The 23,832-nt window shown below is 46.8% G+C and overlaps 1 protein-coding gene across 1 annotated transcript in view; it reads right to left on the reverse strand.

Moving 5' to 3' along the window:
* The window catches only part of DRC4 (dynein regulatory complex subunit 4), an 80,777-nt gene extending 59,827 nt beyond the window's left edge, over window positions 1-20,950 (reverse strand). Inside the window, exons 1-2 of the mRNA XM_073604437.1 lie at window positions 20,843-20,950; window positions 20,192-20,306 (exon numbers count right to left, since the gene is read on the reverse strand). The gene's annotated coding sequence lies outside the window, so the exon portion shown is untranslated. The remainder of the gene's footprint in view (window positions 1-20,191; window positions 20,307-20,842) is intronic.
* Between the last annotated feature and the right edge of the window lie 2,882 nt (window positions 20,951-23,832).

The following is a 23,832-nucleotide window of genomic DNA, read 5'->3' on the forward strand; positions in this document are numbered from 1 at the left end:
CAGAGTTCCTTCTTCCGCATGTTTGCTGTGTCCCCCACATGGCTTCTCGCAAACTGCAAACAAGATTTCTTATGGCTTACTTTCAACAATGGTTTTCTTTTTGCCACTCTTCCATAAAGGCCAGATTTGTGGAGTGCACAACTAATAATGCAGTTCCTCCAGAGTTACCATGGGATTCTTGGCTGCTTCTCTGATTAATGCTCTCTATGCCCGGCCTGTCAATTTAGGTGCACAGCCATGTCTTGGTAGGTTTGCAGTTGTGCCATCCGCTTTCTATTTTCGGATGATGGATTGAACAGTGCTCTGTGAGATGTTCAAAGCTTGGCATATTTTTTATAACCTAACCCTGCTTTAAACTTCTCCACAACTTTATCCCTGACCTGTCTGGTGTGTTCCTTGGCCTTCATGACGCTGTTTGTTCACTAAGGTTCTCTAACAAACCTCTGAGGGCTTCACAGAACAGCTGTATTTATAGTGAGATTAAATTACACACAGGTGGACTCTAATTTACTAATTAGGTGACTTCTGAAGGCAATTGGTTCCACTAGATTTTAGTTAGGGGCTGAATACAAATGCACGCCACACTTATCAGGTATTTATTTGTAAAAAAAAATTGAAAACTATTTATCATTTTCCTTCCACTTCACTAATATGTGCCACTTCCCAGTAAAGTACATTTACGTTCTTGGTTGTAACATGACAAAATGTGGAACATTTCAAGGGGTATGAATACTTTTTCCATGCACTGTAGATACGGCCCTGCAGCTAACCTGTTACCTAAAAAGGCAAATTGTAGGTAAGCATTAAAAGGAAGGGCTAGTTTCAATATTTTTAGTACACGGGGGTATCAGTGTCGTCCTTAATCAACCCCAGCTCAGTGCGCTTCGAAGCAATTAGCAGGTTGTAAGTCTGTAATCTATCTGAAGCAATAATAGCAAAATGAATTTAGAACAAACATCAAAACATAACAGAGGGCTTGGAAACTATCTCAGCATCTGTAACCTTTAATTCTTTGTTGGTGACACAATGCAGCCCTGGATTCACACTGGGACTTTCAGAAAGGAACGGATCTGATTGCAATGGGATTTATTCCGAGAGATCTCTCATGAGAGATATAATGGCGTAAATTAGCAGTTATACAGCACAGGCACACACTACTCCCATTATTGATGGAGAGGCTTTCAAAACCCCAGGCTATTCAAATGCAATTACAGGAACTCGGCTTGTCCAATGAGAAGGATTGCATTTTCCTTAATCATTTATTATTATTGAAGGCTTCCTCGCATTTTTATTTATGAGCTTGTACTTTGATTATTTCATAAGCTGATATTTAGCTAATGGACACTTTGCAAACCACCGTTCTAGCCCATTGACAACTTAAGCGATGAAATAATATATGTATAAATAGAAGGTGTATGTGTTTCTTTGTACTGAATAAAGAAAAATGCAAAGACTGGTTGAATTTGCCATACAAAATGTTCCGAATCAGTCCTTTTATGAGAGAAAACAATTCCTGTGGGTTAAAAGTGTGCCACGGTGCTCCAGTGACTGGTGGTCATGTTGAAAGGTGGGTGTTGTTCCAAAGATCTGCAGTACAAGCTAATGGACAGTAATTTGTGTGGTGCGTTGTGTGAGCAGTTTTTTACAATGGCACCCCAACACGCAACTACAGTAGATCCCAATGTACGTGCACTGTGTTATAAAAATGTAGGTCCAGTTTGTTGTACATTGTAGAGCATTGGCAGCCCATTCAATAAGATCATAGTATTTCTTCTCAATGCACATTAATCTGCATGAGTACACAGACATCTGACACTCCTGGATGTGTCAAATTTTAATGAGAGTGATAGAGGGAGGGAGCAGTCAAGGGCTGCAAGAATGGTCATTATAATACTTCTTCTCTAACAGGGAACTGGCCTTTTGCCTTGTTTAGAGACCTGCCAGGTGGTCTCTTTAACCACTTCAATACATGGCACTTTCAGCCCCTTCCTGCCCAGGCCAATTTTTAGCTTTCAGTCCTGTCACACTTTATATGACATCAGCAATCAGCAAAGTTCATGCTCCCTCCAGTAAGGTTTCCATTAGACCTTTCTACAGGTACTTCTAAAGTTCAACTTTAAAGCCGAATTCCAGGAATTAAACTCCTTTGTAAAACATGAAGGTACACTATGAGTTAAGTTGCATGACATCTCCTCGGCTTATCTCTGTTTACATCTGACAGTTTTATTGAACTCCCAGAAGATGGATATCACTGTATTTGTGGGAGTCTGATGATGATGCTTCAGGTCTAAGCATCTACAACATTAGAGTTGGTGCAGCTGCTATGCCTGCCCCTCCCTTTCCTTCCTGCCCAATCACAGAAGCCTTTGTATTATGTGAACTCATCCAAAAATACAAAGGCTTCTCCGAATGGGCAGCAGAGGGGAGGGGCGGGCATAGCTGCTTTGTGTGCCTTGAGTGTCAGTGTATGTCAGTGTATGCTTGAGCAGAGTCATAAATTCTGTAACTAATACAGATAAGTTCATGAGATGTCATGCATCTCCTTGAACTTTACTCATAGTGTGCCTCTACTTCTTACAAAGTGACCGAATTCCTGGAATTCAGCTTTCAAGAAAGAATATGCAGAGTAGATATAATCTAAAAACATTCAAGTTTACTACTAATTAATTATGTCTTTGAAGAAAATTACAATAAACATTAAAATATAGGTAATCACCAGCAATCCAGGGCTCTGGATGTGCAATGGTGGTCAAAGCTTTTCCAGCCCCCCCCACTGTTCACACAGTGGTGCCCACATCTTTATAACCAACAGAAATTTGTGTATTGCAGAGAGTGTGCCAGAGTTCTGACTTTCAAAGCTGAAAGTCAACATTTTCATTATAAGTCTTGGAATTGAAGGCTACCTACAGGCACAGGGGAACCCACAATTATGTGCCCGCTTTTCACCTCATAATTCATTTTTATTTTTTATTTTAAAGGTAGTACAGATTCAGTGCAATCAAATATATCAAGTTGGCATACAGTAAATAAAGCATTACTTTTTCTGTAAAGGCATTTTTTATTGCACCATTTTACATTACCACATTATGCCAGGCAGCTATATCTGCTGTCATTAGCAGAGCTGCTTCTTTTATCCCCAGTGCAGCTGCATGGACAGAGCCATGTCAAAAGACTTTCTCTAAGGACAATGGGGGAACCTCATAGAGGGCGTTGTAGACACCCTTTAAAATTCTGTCAGCCACTGTACCAAAATTGTGGACAGCTGATTCAAGTACTTGTCACGGACAGATGCATGAATTTGTTGCTGGCGGGCACTGAAGTCGGAGGATAGTTTTATAGTAGGGATGAGCAGCTCCTAATAGGAATCAGAGAGACTTGATCCCCATCATGTTTGCCTGGCTGTTGACTGACACCATGCAGCTGTTGGAGGATCCATAGCTACTATTCAGACCAATAGCACTGTCAATAAACAGAGAAGTTGACCTGATAAAGAACTAGTCTATCAGTTCCCCATCAGGCCCTGCCCACCCAGTGACACAAGTTTTCCATAATTTCTTTATCGTACATCACGGGACACAGAGCACCATAGTAATGACTATCTGGGTGATATGCTACCTTTAGGTGATTGGACACTGGCAACCAATAGTAAGAAGGTTCCTCCCATATAACCCCTCCCATACAGGAAGTACCTTTAGTTTTTTGCCAGTGTCTTGAAGGTGATGGTCACGGCTGTGGAAGCTCTTCAAATTTCTTCAAATAAATGTCCCAGTGAGGATGTTATATCGGATCCATTCGGATGGCATAAAAAGCTAAAGTGGATGGTACCCGAGCCTTGGTTCAAGAACAAGGTTTTGCTTGTAATGTGTCCTTTTAGGCGCTGGACCCTTGTTATATGGTATCCCTGGTCTTTTCTTGCCCAAGGGAACCAAAAGGGTGCTTTACAGGTCCAGGGGTGTGGACCCCGTTCAATGGGGGACCTGGTCCCTGAAGGTCCTCAGTGGCAATACCCACCGTGATGGGGGAAGATTGGGCCTGTGCAGGCCCTGCAGCGAGGACCGGTGAGTACTCCCTCTGGGAGGCCTATCAATATTTCTGTTGTTACTAATATAGAGTGTCTTAGTAGGCCCTCTGTCTCATTGCAAGCGGTTACTGAGGTTACAGAGCAAGCTGACAAGTGCAGCTTATGTGTGGCTCCCGCACGTGGCGGTGTGTGCCACGCACAGGCCGCATGTGTGCACGAGGTCGCCGCATGGGTCGCGGCGTGCCTGTGTGTGCACGTCGTGCAGGGTGCACGTGCGCAGTAGAAGCACGGCCACGCGTACGTCACTGGGCGGCGCAATAAGGGGAGGTTACGCACCTGCATGTTCATTGCTGCTAGTCAGTTAAACTCAACAGAGCCTAGTGTGCAGTGGGACACAGAGGTCTGGGCGTAAATTTGGACATTTGCAACAGGTTGAAGGCTGGTAAGGCTGTGGTGGCAGCTATACGCTGGTCCCAGCTAGTTAACTCAGAGGCAGTGCCTTTTTTTCCTCAAACTTGTAAGCAATGTCTTCCAGGAAACGAGGTACGGGGAGCAGGGCAAGTCCAGGGGTTAAAGGGACTCCTTCAAAAATAGGAGATCAACCTCAGGTTACTACAGCATCAGTCTCCCCTGAAAGACCTGCGGCATTTGGCCTAGCTGAGCCATTACAGTTGTCAGGCGTAGTGGCCACTACCAATATCCCTGCATCAGCCTATGTTACTAAAGATGATTCAGCATCAGCCCTAGCTGGCCTTGAAGGCAAGATAGCAGGTATGATTGCTACAGTAACACAGGGAAGAGGGAAGAAACGTCATAGATCTCCCTCCCCTGAGCCTGGTCCCAGTGGTGAAACACTTGAGCACCAGGATACTTTTGGCATGGGTCCCTGTGATTTGGATCCAGAATGGACAGAGGATTTGGAGGAGGAGGCCATTAAAGACAAAGAGGAAGGGGAGGCTGAAGAGTCCTCGGCTGGGGATTCAGGTTCTGAAGAACCAATTTCAGCCTCTGAATCTCAAAAATGATTTATCCAGTCCTTGGCCGAGATGGTGAGAGCTGGATTTAAATTACCTCCGGTGCAGGGACCAGGACCCTCCTGTTCTACATTAGGGTCCTTGCGTCCTCAACCAGGTTCCCAGGCGTTTCCTTTACATCCATTATTGGAACAGGTACTTTACGGTGACTGGGACCACCCAGACAGGACATACTTGCCTCCAAAGAGGTTTTCTTTTTTATATCCTATGGAGGAAAAATTCAGGAAGACGTGGGATACACCTTTGGTTGATGCTGCCATTTCTTCAGTGAATAAAAGTCTGACCTGCCCAGTGGATAATACCCAGGGATTTAAGGATCCGGCAGATAAAAAGCTGTAATCCTTACTAAAAGCTTCTTTTTCAGTAGCTGGGTCAGCAGTACAACCGGCAGTGGCGGCTATCGGTAACTGTCAGGTGGTGAAGGACCATTTTGAGAAATTGGTCAGGAACCTGCCTGTTCAAGAGGAAGTTTCTGACGAACCATCAGAACTTCCTTGTGCTTTATGTTTTGCGGTAGATGCATTAAAGGACTCGATTCAGCAGATGTCCCGGTTTGCACTACTCTCAATTCATATGCGCAGGGTACTGTGGTTAAAGAATTGGTCATCCGAGACGCCATGCAAGAGGCTACTGGCGGCCTTTCCTTTTCACGGTGAGCATCTATTTGGGGAGGATTTGGACAAATACATCCAAAAACTCTCAGGAGGGAAAAGCTCCTTGCTTCCGGTCAAAAGAAGGGGTAAGCAGCCTTCCTTTAAGATTCCCAATGCTCCTGGGCCAGGTGCCTCTTACCCTAAGAAGTATCGACGGCCTCAGCCACCTACCTTTAAGAAGCCTCAAGGTCCAAAGAGACCTTGAACCCAGAAACCAGCTAAAACCAATTCCAAGTCTTCCTTGTGAAGGGGCGCCCCCACTCTTGCGGGTGGGGGGCAGACTGCAGTGGTTCGCAGATGCTTGGGGAAGATTGGTTCAGAACAAGTGGGTTATTTCCACCATATCTCAAAGTTACAAAATAGAGTTTCGGGATTTTCCCCCAAATCAATATTTGGTATCCAGGGTTCCATCAGACCCGGAGAAAAGGATGGGCCTATTCCTGGCTTTAGAACAGCTGGAAAGGCAGTCATCAAGGTTCCGCAAAAAGAAAGGTACAGGGGGTTCTACTCGAACCTATTTACAGTGCTGAAGCCAAACGGAGAGGTAAGGCCCATCTTGGACCTCAAATCCCTCAATTCCTTTCTAAACGTCCGAACTTTCCGGATGGAGTCAGTTCGTTCAGTAATCGCATCCTTGAGAAAAGGAGATTTTTTAGTGTCCATAGACATCAAAGACGCATACCTGCATGTACCGATTTTTGGTCCACATCAAAGATTCCTACGATTTGCAGTAGAAGGGTGTCATTTCCAGTTTGTGGCACTTCCATTCAGTCTAGCCACGGCCCCTCAGGTCTTCACAAAGGTTCTGGCCCCAGTATTGGCTTGCCTAAGGTCCCGAAAGATCTCGGTGGTAGGATATCTGGACGACCTCTTGTTAAGGGATCAAGCTTACTCCACCTTGGTAGAAAACATTGTGACTACGGTCCGTTTCCTAAGGTTTTTAGGCTGGATTCTAAATATGGACAAATTGGCCCTTCGTCCAGCTCAGGCCTTAACATATCTGGGTCTGATCTTGGATTCGACCCAAGAAAAGGTAATTCTACCTCCCTTGAGAGTCAGCTTTATAGTGGAGCTGGTTCAGAGAGTCAAGGGGGAAGAGGGTCCTTTGATTCGTCTATGCATGAGGCTGTTGGGCAAGATGGCATCTTCCTTCAGTGCAGTTCCCTATGCGCAGTTTCACTCCAGCATGTTCCAGAAAGCTATCCTGGAAGCCTGGGTCAAGTCGATTCAAACCTTGGATCATCCTATGTCTCTATCCCTAAAGATAACGAGGGAACTCTCTTGGTGGTCAAAGACCAGCAACTTGAATGGTGGAAAATCCTTTCCACCAGTAACCTGGAAGGTAGTAACTACGGACGCCAGTCATCTAGGCTGGGGAGCAGTCCTGGAAGAGGCATCCGTCCAGAGAATATGGTCTCAGGCAGAGAAGTCCTTACCCATCAATCTGCTAGAGATTCGGGCAGCTCGCCTGGCTCTCCTATTTTGGACGTCCAGACTGCAGGGATTTCCTGTCCGGATTCAGTCCGACAACTCCACGGTGGTGGCATACATCAACCACCAAGGGGGCACCCGGAGCCGAGCGGCGCAAAGAGAAGTAAATCACGTATTAACTTGGGCAGAGAGACATGTGCCGTTTCTGTCAGCAGTCTATATTCCAGGGGTAGACAATTGGCGGGCAGACTACCTAAGTCGCCAGCAGTTACTACCGGGAGAGTGGTCTCTTCACCCCGAAGTTTTCCTTCAGATCTGCCAGCATTGGGAGGTGCCAGATGTGGATCTTCTGGCATCCAGATTCAATGCCAAGGTGGACAGGTTTGTATCCAGGACCAGGGATCCTCTCGCTATCGGAACGGATGCATTAGTGGTTCCCTGGGACAGGTATTCCCTGATTTATGCTTTCCCTCCGATCCAGTTGCTGCCACACCAGTTGCGCAGGATACAAGAGGAGCAGAGTACAGTGATCCTGGTGGCCCCGAAGTGGCCCAGGAGATCCTGGTATTCCGAGATTGTGAGGATGGCGGTGGAGGACCCGCTATGTCTCCCAGACCGTCCAGATCTGTTATCTCAAGGTCCCATATACCATCCTTCTTTACGGTTGCTGAATTTGATGGCATGGCTATTGAGACCAGGGTACTGAAGGACCGTGGTATCAGAGGTTCAGTCTTATCTACCCTGATTAATGCTAGAAAGCCAGTTTCTAGAAGTATCTACCATAGGGTCTGGAAATATAGTATATGGAAGTATATATCCTGGTGCGAGAAAAAGAGATGGCATCCTCGCAAGTATGCAATTGGGAGGATCCTTGCCTTTATTCAATAAGGAATTGATTTAAACTTATCTTTAGGAACCATTAAAGGGCAAATTTCGGCCTTATCAGTTTTTTTCCAAAGGCCAATTGCTTCTCAATTCTTAGTGCGAACCTTCGTGAAGGGGTACTGCACTTAAAACCGCCGGTTAAGCCTCCCTTAAGCCTCCCTTAAGCCCTTGGGACTTGAACTTGGTGTTATCAGCCCTACAGGTTCAACCCTTTGAACCAATTAGGCATATACCTTTAATCCTGTTGACCAGAAAATTGTTTTTTCTGGTAGCCATAACTTCGGCTAGAAGGGTGTCTGAATTGGCCGCCCTTTCATGTAAGGAACCGTTTCTATGTTTACATCAAGACAAGGTGGTGATGCGCCCCCGTCCAGATTTTTTACCTAAGGTGGTTTCCAATTTTCATTTGAATCAGGATATCATTTTACCTTCCTTTTTTCCCAATCCTAAGACTAAAGAGGAAAAGTCACTTCACTCACTGGATGTGGTGAGAGCGGATAAGGTCTACTTAAATATGTAAGCTCCCGTTCGGAAGACTGACTCCCTTTTTGTCCTGCCAGAGGGTCCTAAGAGGGGACAGGCAGCAACTAGTTCAACTATCTCTAGGTGGATTCACCAGCTCATTATCCAAGCTTATGAGTTGAAACGCAGGGTTCCACCTAGATATTTCAAAGCTCACTCTACTAGAGGAGTTAGTACATCATGGGCAGTGCGCCAACAGGTGTCTATGGCTCAGGTTTGCAAAGCGGCAGCTTGGTCTTCAGTTCATACGTTCACCAGGTTTTACCAACTGGACGTCAGCCTTTTAAGTCCTGGGTCTGAAGGGGATCTTGGAATACTGTGTTCCCTCCCCTCAAATGCATTGCTTTAGGACATCCCAGATAGTCATTACTATGGTGCTCTGTGTCCCGTGATGTACGATAAAGAAAAATGGATTTTTAAAACAGTTTACCTGTAAAATCCTTTTCTTGGAGTACATCACGGGACACAGAGGTCCCTCCCTTCTTTTCTGGGATCTTCATTGCTTGCTACAAAACTAAAGGTACTTCCTGTATGGGAGGGGTTATATTGGAGGAACCTTCTTACTATTGGTTGCCAGTGTCCAATCACCTAAAGGTAGCATATAACCCAGATAGTCATTACTATGGTGCGCTGTGTCCCATGATGTACTCCAAGAAAAGGATTTTATAGGTAAGCTGTTTTAAAAATCAATTTTTTCCAAATATGTGCATTGTCATATTTGGGTAATGACACCACCACTATCCTGAATATGCTCTTAAATACAAATATGTAGAACCCTGGTACCCAACCTGCAGGCCAAGGGCTGTATGAGGCCTTTTATTATAGGACCTGTGGACATCAGCAGTCTGTAGTGGGAACATTGATTAGGGTAGCATTGGTCTCTATTAGCCTCATGTAACACGTTCCCTTTTTCATATTGTCTTCTGCAGCATATCCCCAGCCAAAAATGTATCCTGTACACACTCTATGAGCCTCCTTTCCTCTATTAGGTCAACAGTTTCTGACATCTAAAGTATTGCACGTATTGAACATTATGTGTGGCCCTTTGGTGATGTTAGGGGTTGCATTTGAGGCCTCCTTTAGCTTATAAGTTGACAACTGCTGCTCTACAGCATCCATTCTTAACCAGGGTTTCACCAGAAGTTCATAGGAGGTTCCTTGAGCTGTGATTGACCTGCTATGTAATGATTCCTGTATAGTTCTGTGGCCAGCTCCACTTGGCCGAGCGAGCCACATGACAGTAATGTTCATTTTAGCTGTCCATAAGTGTCGTATTCTGACCTCCGCTGTAAGGGCTCGTGCACACTAGTGCTTGACAGGCAGGGAGGAGGGGTTGTATTACCTCCTCACTGCCCGCTCGAACCCCTTGATCCCTGTACCAGTGTGCTGCAACCGCGTGCAGGGTGCTTGCAGAGCAGGCACATTCATTGAATAGGTTGTGTTCAGTATGTGCGGCTAAAGGGGGTAGCGGTTGAAGGAAAGTAATAGGACAGCTCAACCACAGGCGGCAGTTCCCCAAGACCTGAAATGTATTCTCTAGGGTAAATACAGTAGGTAAAGAAAGGCTGCAATGGAACGTGCTTCAGCCAATCAGTATGTGAAATATCACCTTCAAAGAAGAGCACAGCAAACAAATAATTGTGAACACCAGGACAAAAAAAAACTATGTAAAGTAAAGCTGGATACACACTACAGTTTTTTTGTGCAACCCCAAAAACTGACAGCTCTGGTTGGAAGCGGCTGTACTAACCATGAGAGGTTAGTCCAGCGATCTCCCCCATTGTGCTGTTGTGATCTAACAAGGGGACGCACCCCCCCACCCCCTTGCCCTTGGCTGAGAGCGCTGATCGGGAGTTGGTCGGCTGCTGGTTTTCCAGCATGCATGTCCGACATGCACACGGGCAGAATGACGGCTGGTGTTTTTTGTACAGTACCGGCAAATGTCTCCCGACCTTCTGCCCATGTGTACGGGCCTTAAAGGTTAAAACAATTACACATATCCAATACTAACCTAGTGTACAGGGTGTAATTGCAGACAGCACCTGGCTGGTTTATCTCCTTTTACAGATACATTGCAGTTTCTTTTTTTAAAAGTTCTAATTATGTGTAACTGTAAGCAAACAGCTAAATACACATTTGATATACAAGTGTGACCAGTCTTACCTGCCAAAAACTGTAATTCTATACAGCTAGTTCTAATCCAGACACCCTGCCAAACACTACTCAAAATCCTAACCTTTCACTGTTCTCCATTGCAGTCAGAGTAATACAACTCAGCCAGGCCTGTGATTGGATGGTAAAGGAGCAGCAGCTCTCTCCACCGATCAGCAAGCACCAATGGCAAGATTAAAGAGCACTGAGCAATGCAATAAAGTCCAAATAGTTTAAAGCGGAATTCCGCTTAAAAAAAATAAAATAAAAGTCAGCAGCTACAAATACTGCAGCTGCTGACTTTTAATAATCAGACACTTACCTGTCCCAGGGTCCAGAGATGCGGGGGGATCAAAGCCCTGCTCGTCTCCCCCTCCACTCAGCGGCGCCAGCATTGTAACTGTGGGTGCCCAGCTGTGGCTTCACAGCCGGGCACCCACTGCGCATGTGCGAGCCGCGCACCGTGACTGGCCGTGCAATCATCTGGGACTTGTGACGTGTCCCAGATGATTGCCTAGAGGGAGGGGTAGAGGTGATCTTCCTTCCGGTGCTGAGGGAAGTGACGCAAGGAGCCGAGGTGAGTAAGGAGGCAGATTACGAGGGACCCCCTAGCAACAGGCATTAAGAGGTGAGTAAAAAAAAAAAATTTTTCCAAATTTTATTAATCATTTTTAATGCAGCTGAAAAATGCTAAAATAATTTTAGGAGTGGAACTCCACTTTAACTCTCAGCTCCCCCCGTCATAAAGCTGATATGTAGTTGACCACATGAGCCATGCACAACCACAGATTAAAGTACTATTTACAATACATTTAATGGTCCATTTAATAAACATTCATTGCATGAATGTCAGAAACATTTGTGCAAGCTGAACAAAATTTCACTGTGTGTTCTCTAATAGATGAATTCCTGTGTCATCAGCTCTATCTAGTGGCCAAAATGCAGTATAGTTGTCTAAATTACTTCAATAAAAAAATACCATCTTTTGGCCATTAGATGAAGCTGATGATACAGGAATAAACTGTTAGAAAAAAAAAGAGAAACTTTTGTACAGCTTGCACAAAAGCTTTTTGACATTTGGCCAACAAATGTTTTATGAATAGAGCCCTTAGAATAGACATTGTATGTGATTCACACCGCATTGCTGTGCAGATCACATGTATGGCTGAAATCGCATCACATTCGCGCCAGAATGGTGCAGAACCCTTTTTTTGTTCCGCACTGGAATCAGATTGCATGGGTGTTTACACCCATGCGATCTGATTCCTGCACCATTTCACAGTTTGCACTGCGATCTGCGAACCGAACTGGGGGTGTCGTTAACTTCACAGATCTCAGTGTGAACCAGTGTGTGATTCAGGTGAACCCACACTGAATTTGCGGGGTTCCCGCATCACACCAGTGTGAACCGAGCCTTAAAGTAGGTCAAAACACTTTATGGACAAGTTGTCACAAAATTATATATTGCTCAAACATGCGATGGGCATATGTGGAATTACACTCAAAAAATACATTCTGTTGCTTCTCCTGAGTACGGGGATATGTGTGGGACTTTTTGGCAGTCTAGCCGTGTACAGGACCCCGAAAACCAATCACCGCCTTCAGGATTTCTAAGGGCATACATTTTTGATTTCACTCTTCACTGCCTATCACAGTTTCGGAGGCCATGAAATGCCAAGATAGCACAACCCCCCCCCCCCCAAATTACCCCATTTTGGAAAGTAGACACCCCAAGCTATTTGCTGAGAGGCATGTTGAGTATTTTGCAGATCTCATTTTTTGTCACAAAGTTTTGAAAATTGAAAAAAGAAAAAGAAAAATACAATTTCCTTTTTTTTAATCTTTATTTTCAAATGAGAGCTGCAAAATACTCACCATGCCTCTTAACAGATACCTTGGGGTGTCTACTTTCCAAAATGGGGTAATTTGTGGGGGTTTTGTGCTATGTTGACATTTCAGGGCCTCCATAGCTGTGATAGGTAGTGAGGAGTAAAATCACCATTTTACACCCTTAGAAAGCCTGAAGGCGGTGATTGATTTTTGGGGTCCTGGACGCAGCTAGGCTCCCAAAAAGTCTCACACATGTGGTATCCCCATACACAGAAGAAGCAGCAGAATGTATTGTTGGGTGTAATTCCATATATAGCCATGGCATGTTTGAACAATATATCATTTAGTGACAACTTTGTGTAAAAAAAAAAAAAAAAATAATAATTTTCCCGAACCTTGTGGCAAAATATTAAATATTCCATGGACTCAACATGCCTCTCAACAAATAGCTTGAAGTGTCAACTTTCCGAAATGGGGTAATTTTTTTTTGGGGGGGGGGGGGGGGGGGGGGTTGTGCTTTCTTGACATTTCATGGCGTTCGAAACTGTGATAGGTAGTAAGGAAGTGAAATCACCATTTTATGCCCTTAGAAAGCCTGAAGGCGGTGATTGGTTTTCGGGGTCCTGTACATGGCTAGTCTCACACATGTGGTATCCCCGTACTCGGGAGAAGCAACATAGTGTATTTTGGGGTGTAATTTCACATATGCCCATGGCATGTTTGAGCAATATATCATTTAGTGACAACTTTGTGCAAAAAAAAAAAAAAAAAAGTTTGTTCTTTTTCCGACACTTGTGGCAAAATATAAAATATTACATGGACTCAACATGCCTTTTTGTACCAGCGTCTGGCCTTACGGGCAATTAAGTAGGGCGCCAGCATCTGGTCATTGAGGTCCACCCCTCCCATGTTAAGGTTATATTCGTTGACACAGAGGGGTTTCTCCACAACACCAGTCGCCGTTGGAGTTTGGACTATTGTATCTGCGTGAAGGGAGGACAGAATGAAAACATTCTGATTATCCCTTCACTTCACTGTGAGCAAATTATTACTTCTCAAGCAGGCTTCTCCCCCCAACTCTACAAGCCATTGGGGGAAGCCCCGGCAATTAGATTGCACGGTGCCACATGCACCAATTCCACAATCAAAAAGGTGACTAAAAAGTGGCACGTTTGTGTAATAATTGTCCACGTACAAGTGGTACCCCTTTCCGAATAAGGGTGACACCAAGTCCCACACAATCTTACCAGCTCTCCCTATGTAGTCTGAGCAGTTCTCCAGCTCCATGTGACTATCTCTTCCCTCGTAAACCATAAAACTACATGTATAGCCTGTTGCCCTGTCACAGAGCTTATACATCTTGACTCCATATCTGGCACGCTTGCTGGGAAGATACTGTTTGATAGACAAGGGGACTCATCAACGCAGACAACTTAATCAGGAGTAAACAAGGCTGCAAACTGTTGGTTGAAGTGGTTTACGAGGGGCCTAATTTTGTACAGCCGATCATATCCAGGGTCACTCCAAGGACGACAGAGTCATTGTCATTGAAGTGCATAAATCGCAAGATCTGCTCGTATCGTGTCCTGGTCATGCAAGCACAGAACACGAGCATATGATGAATTGGGTCAGTGGACCAATATGACCGCAACTCACTTTTATTAGTTATGCCCATGAGGAGGAATAGGCCCAGGAAGGTCTTAAATTCGGAAACTGTAATAGGTTTCCAATCTTTGGCAAGGGCCAACTGGGGATTAGCGGCGATGAATTGACCAGCATACAAATTGCTTTGGTTCACAATAGATCTATAGAGATCTTCCGTGAAAAACAGCGAATAAAGATCAAGTGACATAAAATCAACTGTTTCCACCTGAATTCCGGGTTGGCCAGTGAATGGGGGAAGTACGGGCGCTGCAGAAGTGGTGGGCTCCCAATTCGGATTGGCAAATGCAGCGGAAAGAGCACTATGGGCTAGACGGGCCTGTGTTCGTCTTTTTGGTGGCTGCGGGACACTACTTGTGCTAGCCACCGCACCAATTTGAACTGCACTTATGGGACTCGCCACGTTACCAAGTGTTACTGCAGTGCTGGATGTAGGACCAGGATGTACTAGGCCGCTGGTGCCTGCCAGTTCACCAGAAGGATGAGCAGGGCTAGTACTGGCTCTCTGCTCCATACAAGAGCCCTGCGGTTCTTGCACCTCAACAACAGCAGAAGAACAGGGTCGGGTACGCCTGACCTTGGCAGGGACCACTACTCCGTCGTCAGAGCTATCTGTCAGGGTGCCGCTGTTGTCTACCGGTTCGTATTCTGGGCCTGAATCTGACAGGTGGGTGACTTCCTCTTCACTCTCATCTGTCATGGTCAGAAACGTGTAGGCCTCTTCACTAGTGTACCTTCAATTGGACATTGTGGCCTCTAAATTTACTGGTACAACTAGTGAAACTCACAGGAAAAAAGAGCACCTGATTGTCAGCGACTGCTTCAAACACTGCCAAAAAAACTGTTAGCGTTCGCAGGGATCCGGCCCGACTCTGCGAACGTTGCAGTTATGTGTTTTGTAAGTGACAGTGATCGATTGATACTGCACTTGGGTGGGTTGGGCAGAGGGGCTAAACACAGGTGCTAGCAAATATCTGGGCTGATCCAGCTAACGCTGCGTTTTTTGGGAATCCTAAACTACTGGGGACGCTAGTATAGATCTGATCAGATCAAATATATTGATCCGTTCACACTATACTACTAAGGGAGGTGTATGGTGCATGCATTGGTGTTAGCGCTACTGGCACTAATCTGATGCTGCATGGGGCTGACGCAGACCCTAAACCTTTATTCAGCAATATATGGCGGGTACGCTATATAAACCTGACAGTGACAGTAACTAGCTACCTGGCTAACTACACATTGACAGGGGGGTGATCAAGGGGTTAAACCTTATTAAGGGGGTACCCTAACGCTGATTAGTGTCACAAATGACACCAGTACAGTAATCAAAGAAAAATATGAAAACTGCACTTGGTGACTTTATGACAGGGAGTGAAGGGGTTAACTGGGGGGGGGGGGGGGTGAAAAGTGTGCCTATGTGTTCTGTGTCAGTGTATGTTGGTACAACTCACGTTTAGATGTCCTCTCTCCTTTCTCTGTAACGGAAAAGAATTCCAGAGAGGGAGATGACATCACTTCCCCTGCCTGTGTTTACACTTGTGTCTCCTATTCGCCAGAACTGATCACCAGGTCCAGGCCAGAAAGCATTGGCCTGGGCCTGGAAACTGATCGGTTCTGAAGCGAATCCAATCGCCGCGGGTGCGCTGGGTGCGCGCGTGCGTGCCCCCTAGGCAGCCGCGCACTCGATGTACAGCTACGACGCCTCGCCCAGGAGAACATAACTGCGGCGGCTGATCCGCAACCGGTTAAGCTAAATCTTAAAGTGGAACTAAACTCTCTCAATTAACCTTTAACTATTTTTTAATCCTTATGCTGATAGTATTAATAAATAGATAGGAAAGTATATCATATTTACTTTTTTATACATTTCTTCAGCTGCTTCCTGGTTTCTGGCTTAGGTCAAAATTATTTTATCCATCCAAGGAATCTTCATTGGCATTTGTTTTTATCTGGAGAAGGGGAGGGAGGGGCTTTCTCAGTTAACCACACCCTCCTGCCTGCGTGCCTGAGCTAAGGGCAGATGAATTCCAGGAAGTAAATGCTGCATGATTTACCTGCCTTTACTCAAGATGGCTGCACCTTAAAATTCAGGGGGGTGGGTTCAAAGTGATTTCTCAACAAAATAAAGCATGCAGGCACGGATGGATGGGTGAATTTGCTTTCAATATTAAAAACGATTTAAGTAGCGTTTATAGTTTGTGGTGCTCAGATAGAGTTGAGTTCAACTGTAACAATTTACTCACACAACTCATTCATGTAGTATATTCCCCAGGGTTTGCAATTTGTATATTCATGTATACATACAGTAAAGTGCAAAAGTTTTAGGCAGGTGTGAAGACATGCCGCAAAAGTAAGAATGCGCTCAAAAATATATATTTTATTATTTATTTTTATCAATTTGCAAAATGCAAAGTGAGGGAAGAGAAGAAAAATCGAAATCAAATTAATATTTGGCGTGACCACCCCTCGGCTTTAAAACGGCATCAATTCTTATAGGTACACCTGAACATCGTTTTTGAATGAACTCCAAACATCTCGGAGAACTAAGCATAGATCTTCTGTGGATAGAAGCTGCCTCAAATCCTTCTGTTTCTTCATGTAATCCCAGACAGACTCCATGATGATGAGATCTGGGTTCTGTGGGGGCCAAACCATCACTTCCAGGACTCCTTGTTCTTCTTTACACTGAAGATATTTCTAAATGACATTGGCTGTATGTTTGGGGTCATTGTCCTGCTGCAGTATAAATTTGGGGCCAATCACACGCCTCTCTGGTATGATATGATGGATAAGTATGTAGAATGATACAAAGTAGTGACCATCAGTGTTATACCTGACAGTAATTGTAGAAAGGGGAGAAGGACCTGGCTATTAAATTGCAAAATATGTTTCAGGAAGTAAGTGGTGTTTCAGTTGGAGAGTCGTTAGTTTAAGGCCTCCTTCTCACGAGGCGGATCCGGGAGAGCGGGAGATCTTTCTGTTGATCAAGCCGGCGGATGACAGGTCCCTCTCTGCTCACTGAGTGGGGAGGGGCTTGTCGAGCGCCGCTGGTTTCTATGGAAAGATCGGACGAAAATGGACAGCGTGTCCGTTTTCATCAGATCTCACCCGATCCGATCCGCCATCGACGGATCTGAACGTAGAGGCATCCGTCTGCTTTTAGCGGATCGGACATTAGTGGACATGTCACCGCTGACATCCGTCGCTCCATAGACTAGCATGGAGTGCCCGTTCAGGTCCGCCGACAAAACTGACAGGCGGACCTGAACGGTCCGACTGTGTGAAAGGGGCCTAAGGTCTGGTCTGATATCACTGATTGCATCAAAAACACTGAGCTATTGACTGTTGTGTATCAATAGGTACGTAAAGTTTAAGGAGTCTAGGAGCTCCGGGTTGTTCCACAAGTGGGGAAAATGGTATGCGTGGTGGCTATTTAGCATACAAGTACTGAATACAATGTGGTATATTGGAGGGAAGTGTGGAGAACAAATAACAAATTAATGCACAGTATCATATTCTGGTCAAGTATCTGTGTAAACTGAGGTGCCATGAATGCAGTCCCTTGTGTATCTTGTTTATGATACCAAGTTCTGTTCAGTATTTCAAGATCAAATTAGGTCCCCCATTTCTGGAAGGTGGGTAGGAGTAGGAGAGTAACCACAAACCCATGTACAAAGTAGGAGAGTAACCTTTGCATGCATTTTGAATGCACGGGTTTGTGGTCCAAATGTACCAATGGAACATTCTGTAAAAAACATATCAGGTCAGAGTGTTTGAGATTAACGGGGAGAACCTTTATGGTGTAAAACAGTTTGTACTAAAGCATCTTGATAGTAATGTCAAGTTATAGAGGCCGCAAGACATATGTGGAGCTTGCCCTCTTCTCTCCCACTGTCTTGGCTCAATTGTCTTGCCAATCAAGTTACTTTGCAGTTTCTTCACCTACTGTCAGTGAACCCCCTTATAATTTTCCCCTCACCTCTAACCCAGTAAAATGTACATATACCATTTTAAAAGGTCAACATTAAATTGGTCTTTCCCAGCAGATGAAGAATATAGTGCCAGTTTTGTCCAGAACAGTCTTTCTCAACCTTTTACCTGAGAGGAACCCTTAAAATAGTTTCCAGGTCTCAGGGATCCCCTACTAAAACAAAAAAAATGGATTGCCAATTGGAAAAATACCCCTACATTGATGGTCAGTGAGAAGAATCCCCGTTACAGTGGTGGTCAGAATGCTATCCTTACAAACAGCTAAAAATATCATTGGTGTCATGTTGCCAACTCTACCAAGTGATGTAGGCACCACATGGCAGATCAAATGCACATATTCGCCAGCACACCACTGATCGTCAATTAGGTCCAAATCTTTATTGAAGAATGATCACATCACAATGGGCATATTGCAACGTTTTGGAGCCACTCAGGACCCCTTCGTCGTGCATGTCGAATTGATAATCCAAGGTCTGTGATGTTTCAAGTTCAAGCTAGTTGTTACTGCAGCACCCACTATTCGTAAAGCCTTATCCTGGAAAGTGTGCAATGGGATTATCGATACTACCATATGGCACAGTCAGCACCATAAAATCTCTGGAGGAACCCTAGAATGATTCAACAGAGAGTAATACTTACCCAAATCCACACTCTCACAATCTTCCTCCCAGACAGTTTTAGTTGTGACAACCAGTTCCATGAAATCTCTTACTTCACCAGCCTTGTCACTGACCCTCTCTATTGACTGGCTTCTGATTAACAGAGAACAGAAAGCAGTACAAATTTACTGAAAGTTGGCTAGTTCCTACTGACCCGGCCAATTTCAGTATGTGTATACCCAGCTTAGGTATGTAATGAACAAATATGGCTGCCCCTATGTACATAAAAAACTTTCAAACATTACAGTGTTTCTGTTTCAATATTTTTAGTGGTTCTCAACCTCTCTAGTGCTGTGACCCCTTGATAACATTTCCCAAGTTGTGGGGACCCCTAACAGTAAAATTATTTTCGTAGCGTGAGTTGTCAGCACCCAAGGCAAGACAAGTAATTTGTGCCCCTAACCCACGGACATTTAGCACTCCCTGAGTCCCTTTCACTCATACAGTATTAAAATCGCTTATGGTACATTTTAGGATGTACCACTCTTTCTCTTTGTTCTCCTTTCTTTCCCTTTTATCTCTCTCTATCCTAATTTCTCGTTTTTCCCCATCCCTCCTTCTAGCCGTCTTTCTTGTTCTTTCTCTTATTCTTTCTCCCCCTTTTTCTTTGTTCCTCCCCCTCTTTTCCTCACCCTTCCACGTATTCTCTATTTTTATTCCTTCTCTTACTCCTTGGTGGGGGGGATGGGATGAGTGGCAGTGCTGGGGGGAGTTCTGATCAGCCAACTTAGGTGCTCTTGATGAAGGTCATTTGCTGATCTGAGAACTGTAGTGGGGACTTTTATTGGCAACTCTAATCACAGGTAGTGTTACTCACTGTGTCTCCAGCTTCAGTGTCTCTTTTTTTGTGGTGTCTTGTAGCAGTGACACCTATGCCAAAATCAGGAGACAGGGTCTCCTCCAGCCCCTCTCACTTCACATTCCTCACCAGTCAGCTGACCTCTAGTCTCTGCCCCCCAGTCATGCCATGAACTGAATGGGCGACTGCGAAGAGGTTGAGTGGGCGGCCACGGGCTCCAGGGAAAGCCCTGTTGGGCGGCCGCAAAAAGGCTGGGAGATCGGTGAGGGCTTCAGGAACAGCCAAGGATTTGGTGACCCCTGGCAAATCATCATTCGACCCCCAAGGGGGTCCCGACCCCCAGGTTGAGAACCACTGTTTTAAAGGGTATGACAAGCCATGGTTTACCCACGCAGGGGCGATATTGAACAAGCACATACAAAAACAGTGTATGTACGTACAGTGCGACCCGGAGGAAAATCTAGACGGAGGGTCGGCATGACTATGGGAGGAACAGGTCGGCAAGGGTTAAGTTTTTACTGAGTTAGTTAGGGGGAAAAAGGGCAGCTTACCTTATTGGAGGAGCAGGTCAGGTGTGTGGGTGGAGCAGGAAAGGGTTGGGATGTTGCACAGGCTGTTGGGAAATCATTCCAGAATTTTCCCTGTTGGTAGAAGTTCTGTCAGCCCCTGCGGAGAGAAATACAGGCAGGATGAGCGATTTGGAGGCCTTGTGGAACCAGGTCAGGGCTGCAGCCTCTACACGGGGTCCTCAGTGGCTCCAACAACAATTGTTAGGCATGTTAGGGGGGTCGGGGGTTGATCCCTCTCCTCCTGGATCTCCCCCTTCATCTAAGCGCGCTAGGAGGGTTCGCCCTCCTGAGCGCTTGAGCCCTTCTCATACCCCCCGGGTCCGGCGGCCGCATGGGAGCTCCACACGGAACCCTTCAGTGTCCCCTGCTAGGCCATCAGCTTCTGGCCACAGCAGAGGGCCTGGGAGGAATCCCCAGCATCGGCGGGACCTGCGGGAGGGGGGGCCGCTGCGCTCTCTTCCCCCCTCCTCCCCCTCTACAGTGATTCAGGATGTCACGGCCGGCTCTCCTGCTGATGTGCCTAGCAGGAGGCCGGCTCGGCGAGGGACACAGTCGGATGCAGGGAGGGGCGGGAGCCCTGTCCCTTCTGGATCGGTGGGCAGAGCGGACTGTGGGAGCCAGGAGGTCCGGTACCTGCGCTCGTCGGCAGCGTCATCTGGAGGATCAGCTCCCTCTCCTGTGGCTGAAGCGTCGGCTCGGCGTGGGAAGGCTGGAGAAACAGGCAGCAGAAGGCAGTTGGCGCCCTCTGCTGCTTCTACACAGACATTGCAGCCATCTTCAAGCAGAGATAGAGTGACAGCTGCACGGGGGAGTGGCCAAGCTCAATTAAAGGGCCGGCGACCCCCTTCCACAGTTGGGGGTGCACGCGGACCCCGCAGCTGTCAGATGGAGGCGGAGGAAGATGAGGGTACGCCGGGGCGTGCTGAAGAAGAGGAATCGAGGGGAAGGACGCCTGCGGCACAGTCGGTGCGTGAGTCATCAGCAGAATCCGGCGAGGTGTCCAGCGATGACGGCGATGGGCGATCACCGGCCATGCGCCCTACCGTGCAGAGTCAGCTGGGATCCGGAAGTGCGGCTGCTCGGGATTCGGTGCGCAGGCAGCCTGGTGAGTCCAATTTTAATTCTGCTACTTTTGTAGGGCAAGGTGTTGGGTTCACGGAGGGTGGAAAGGGGGGGTCACGGGGCAGGGAGCAAGCGGGTCAGATGGGGAGGGAACCTGGTGTGGCGGGTTTGGCGGAATTTTTTGCGGGTTTTCGGGAACTGTTGGACCGTTGCGCCCCGCCTGGGCCTTCAGGACCAGTAGCAGGGCCGACGGGGGCGTGGGTCCCTGCCGAGACCACGTCGGATGGATTGGGCTGTGATGCCCCTGTTGCGTGTAGTTCTACGCTGCCGCCGGCGGTGAGCACGGCGTCCCAGCGGGAAGGACAAGCGGATACGGTAATCCCATTATCCTCAGCGGTAGTTGAGTCTGCGTCTCAGACGGCGAGGGTCAGTGGCGCGGAGTCGCGTAAGGCTAAGGAGTCGGGGGACGATGGGGTTCGTTTGGGTGATAGAGCACACGGTGAGGTTTATGTATGCTTCGAGGGTCCGTTAGGGGTACATCTCAAGCCCGAAGTTAGGGAGAGGATTTGGCGGGGGGAATACGTGGAGATATTCTCCCTTTTGCCGCTAGAGAAGTTTAACATAGATAAAGGAAAAGCAGATGAGAGTAAAAAGGAGGAGGAGGAGAGGCGGCGTTGGCGGCTTATCCCTAGGACATTTTCTAACTGGCTGCAAGCCTTTGCGATATTGGCCAGCGTCATAGGTGAAAAGGAGCCGGAGAATTGTTCTCCGCTTTTTTGCTATTTAGACGCTATTGGGGAGGCTTATAGGGTATATGGAGGACTGGCATGGCTTCGCTATGACGAACAGTTTCGTCAGCGGAAAGCTGTCAGGCCTCAGCTAAGATGGGACCATAAGGATATTGGGCTTTGGATGAAGCTCATGGTGCAGGCTCGGGCTTCAGGACAGCCCTTTCCAGGGGGGGCCGGCGGTTCAGGCACTGGGCAGCCGGCCTCACAACGTAAAAACTACTGTTGGCAGTTCAACGAGGGAGCGTGCCGCTTTGGCGCGTCCTGTCGGTTCCGTCACGAGTGCTCCGGATGCGGAGGCTCTCACGGTTTTGCCAAATGCTTTAAGAAGGGGAAGCTGCAATCTAGTGAGTCCGTTTCAAAAAGGGAGGACGCCGGTAAATCTGTCCGAGATGCTGCCGTACCTAAGTAGGTATCCCAGGACGGAGGCGGCGATTTTTCTTGCCGAGGGCTTTGCATATGGTTTTCGCATTCCCTGTTCGCTACCCTTGTCTGGGGATTCTATGCCCAGGAATCTGAAATCTACTTCTCAGTTTCCTCAGGTGGTGACGGATAAGTTAGCTAAGGAAGTGGAGATGGGTAGAATGGCTGGCCCGTTCGATCGCCCGCCCATACCTGGGTTGCATGTGTCTCCTTTGGGGGTAGTACCTAAGAAGGAACCACATAAATTTCGGCTGATTCATCACTTGTCGTATCCTAAGGGATCTTCGGTAAATGATGCGATTGAGCCTGATTTGACGTCGGTGTCCTATACGTCGTTTGATACGGCCGTTAGTTGGGTTCAGAGATATGGACAGGGGGCATTATTGGCTAAGACGGACATTGAGTCCGCTTTTCGTTTATTACCGGTTCATCCGGATAGCCAGCCGTTGCTGGGTTGTTTTTGGGGTGGACAGTTTTTTGTTGACCGTTGTCTTCCCATGGGTTGTTCTATTTCTTGTTCTTACTTTGAGACATTTAGTACCTTTGTCGAATGGGTGGTTCGGGAAGAGTCACAAGTGCGCTCGGTTCTGCACTACCTTGATGATTTTCTTTGTATTGGCCCCCCAAAATCCACGGTTTGTTCGGTCTTGTTACGAACATTGGAAAGCGTGGCGCGGCGTTTCGGGATTCCTCTCGCGCCGGAAAAGACGGAAGGGCCGTCGACTGAGATGCAATTCTTGGGTATCATTATTGATACACAGGCAATGGAGTGTCGCTTGCCGACGGCAAAATTGGAGGACTTGCGATTGTTGGTGAGGGCGGCCCTACAGGCGAAGAAAGTTAGGCTGAAACAATTACAGTCTTTGCTGGGGAAGCTTAATTTCGCCTGCCGCATCATGCCGATGGGGCGCATTTTTTGCCGTCGCCTGAGTGCCGCTACTTCGGGGGTACGAATGCCACATCATTTTATTCGGCTTTCGGCCGAACACAAGGCAGATCTGCGGGTATGGGAGGAGTTTCTGGCCACCTATAACGGGAGGTCCTTGTGGATGGCCCCCGGTGGTATCGGCCTTTGATTTCGATTTGTACACGGATGCAGCGGGCAGTTTGGGTTTTGGGGCGTACTGTCAAGGGGCATGGTGTGCGGAGGCATGGCCGGAGGAGTGGCGTGTCGCGGGCTTCTTGAGTAATCTGGTGCTATTGGAGCTTTTCCCGATTGTGGTGGCATTGGACATCTGGGGATCTCGCTTTCAAAATCGGCGAGTTTGTTTTCACTGTGATAACATGGGGGTGGTGGCGGTTGTGTCTAGTCTGTCTGCCTCGTCTCCGCCCGTAGTGCGTTTGTTACGT

This window comes from Aquarana catesbeiana, linkage group LG11 (genome assembly GCF_042186555.1).
Source record: "Aquarana catesbeiana isolate 2022-GZ linkage group LG11, ASM4218655v1, whole genome shotgun sequence".
In the NCBI taxonomy this organism is placed as follows: domain Eukaryota; kingdom Metazoa; phylum Chordata; class Amphibia; order Anura; family Ranidae; genus Aquarana; species Aquarana catesbeiana.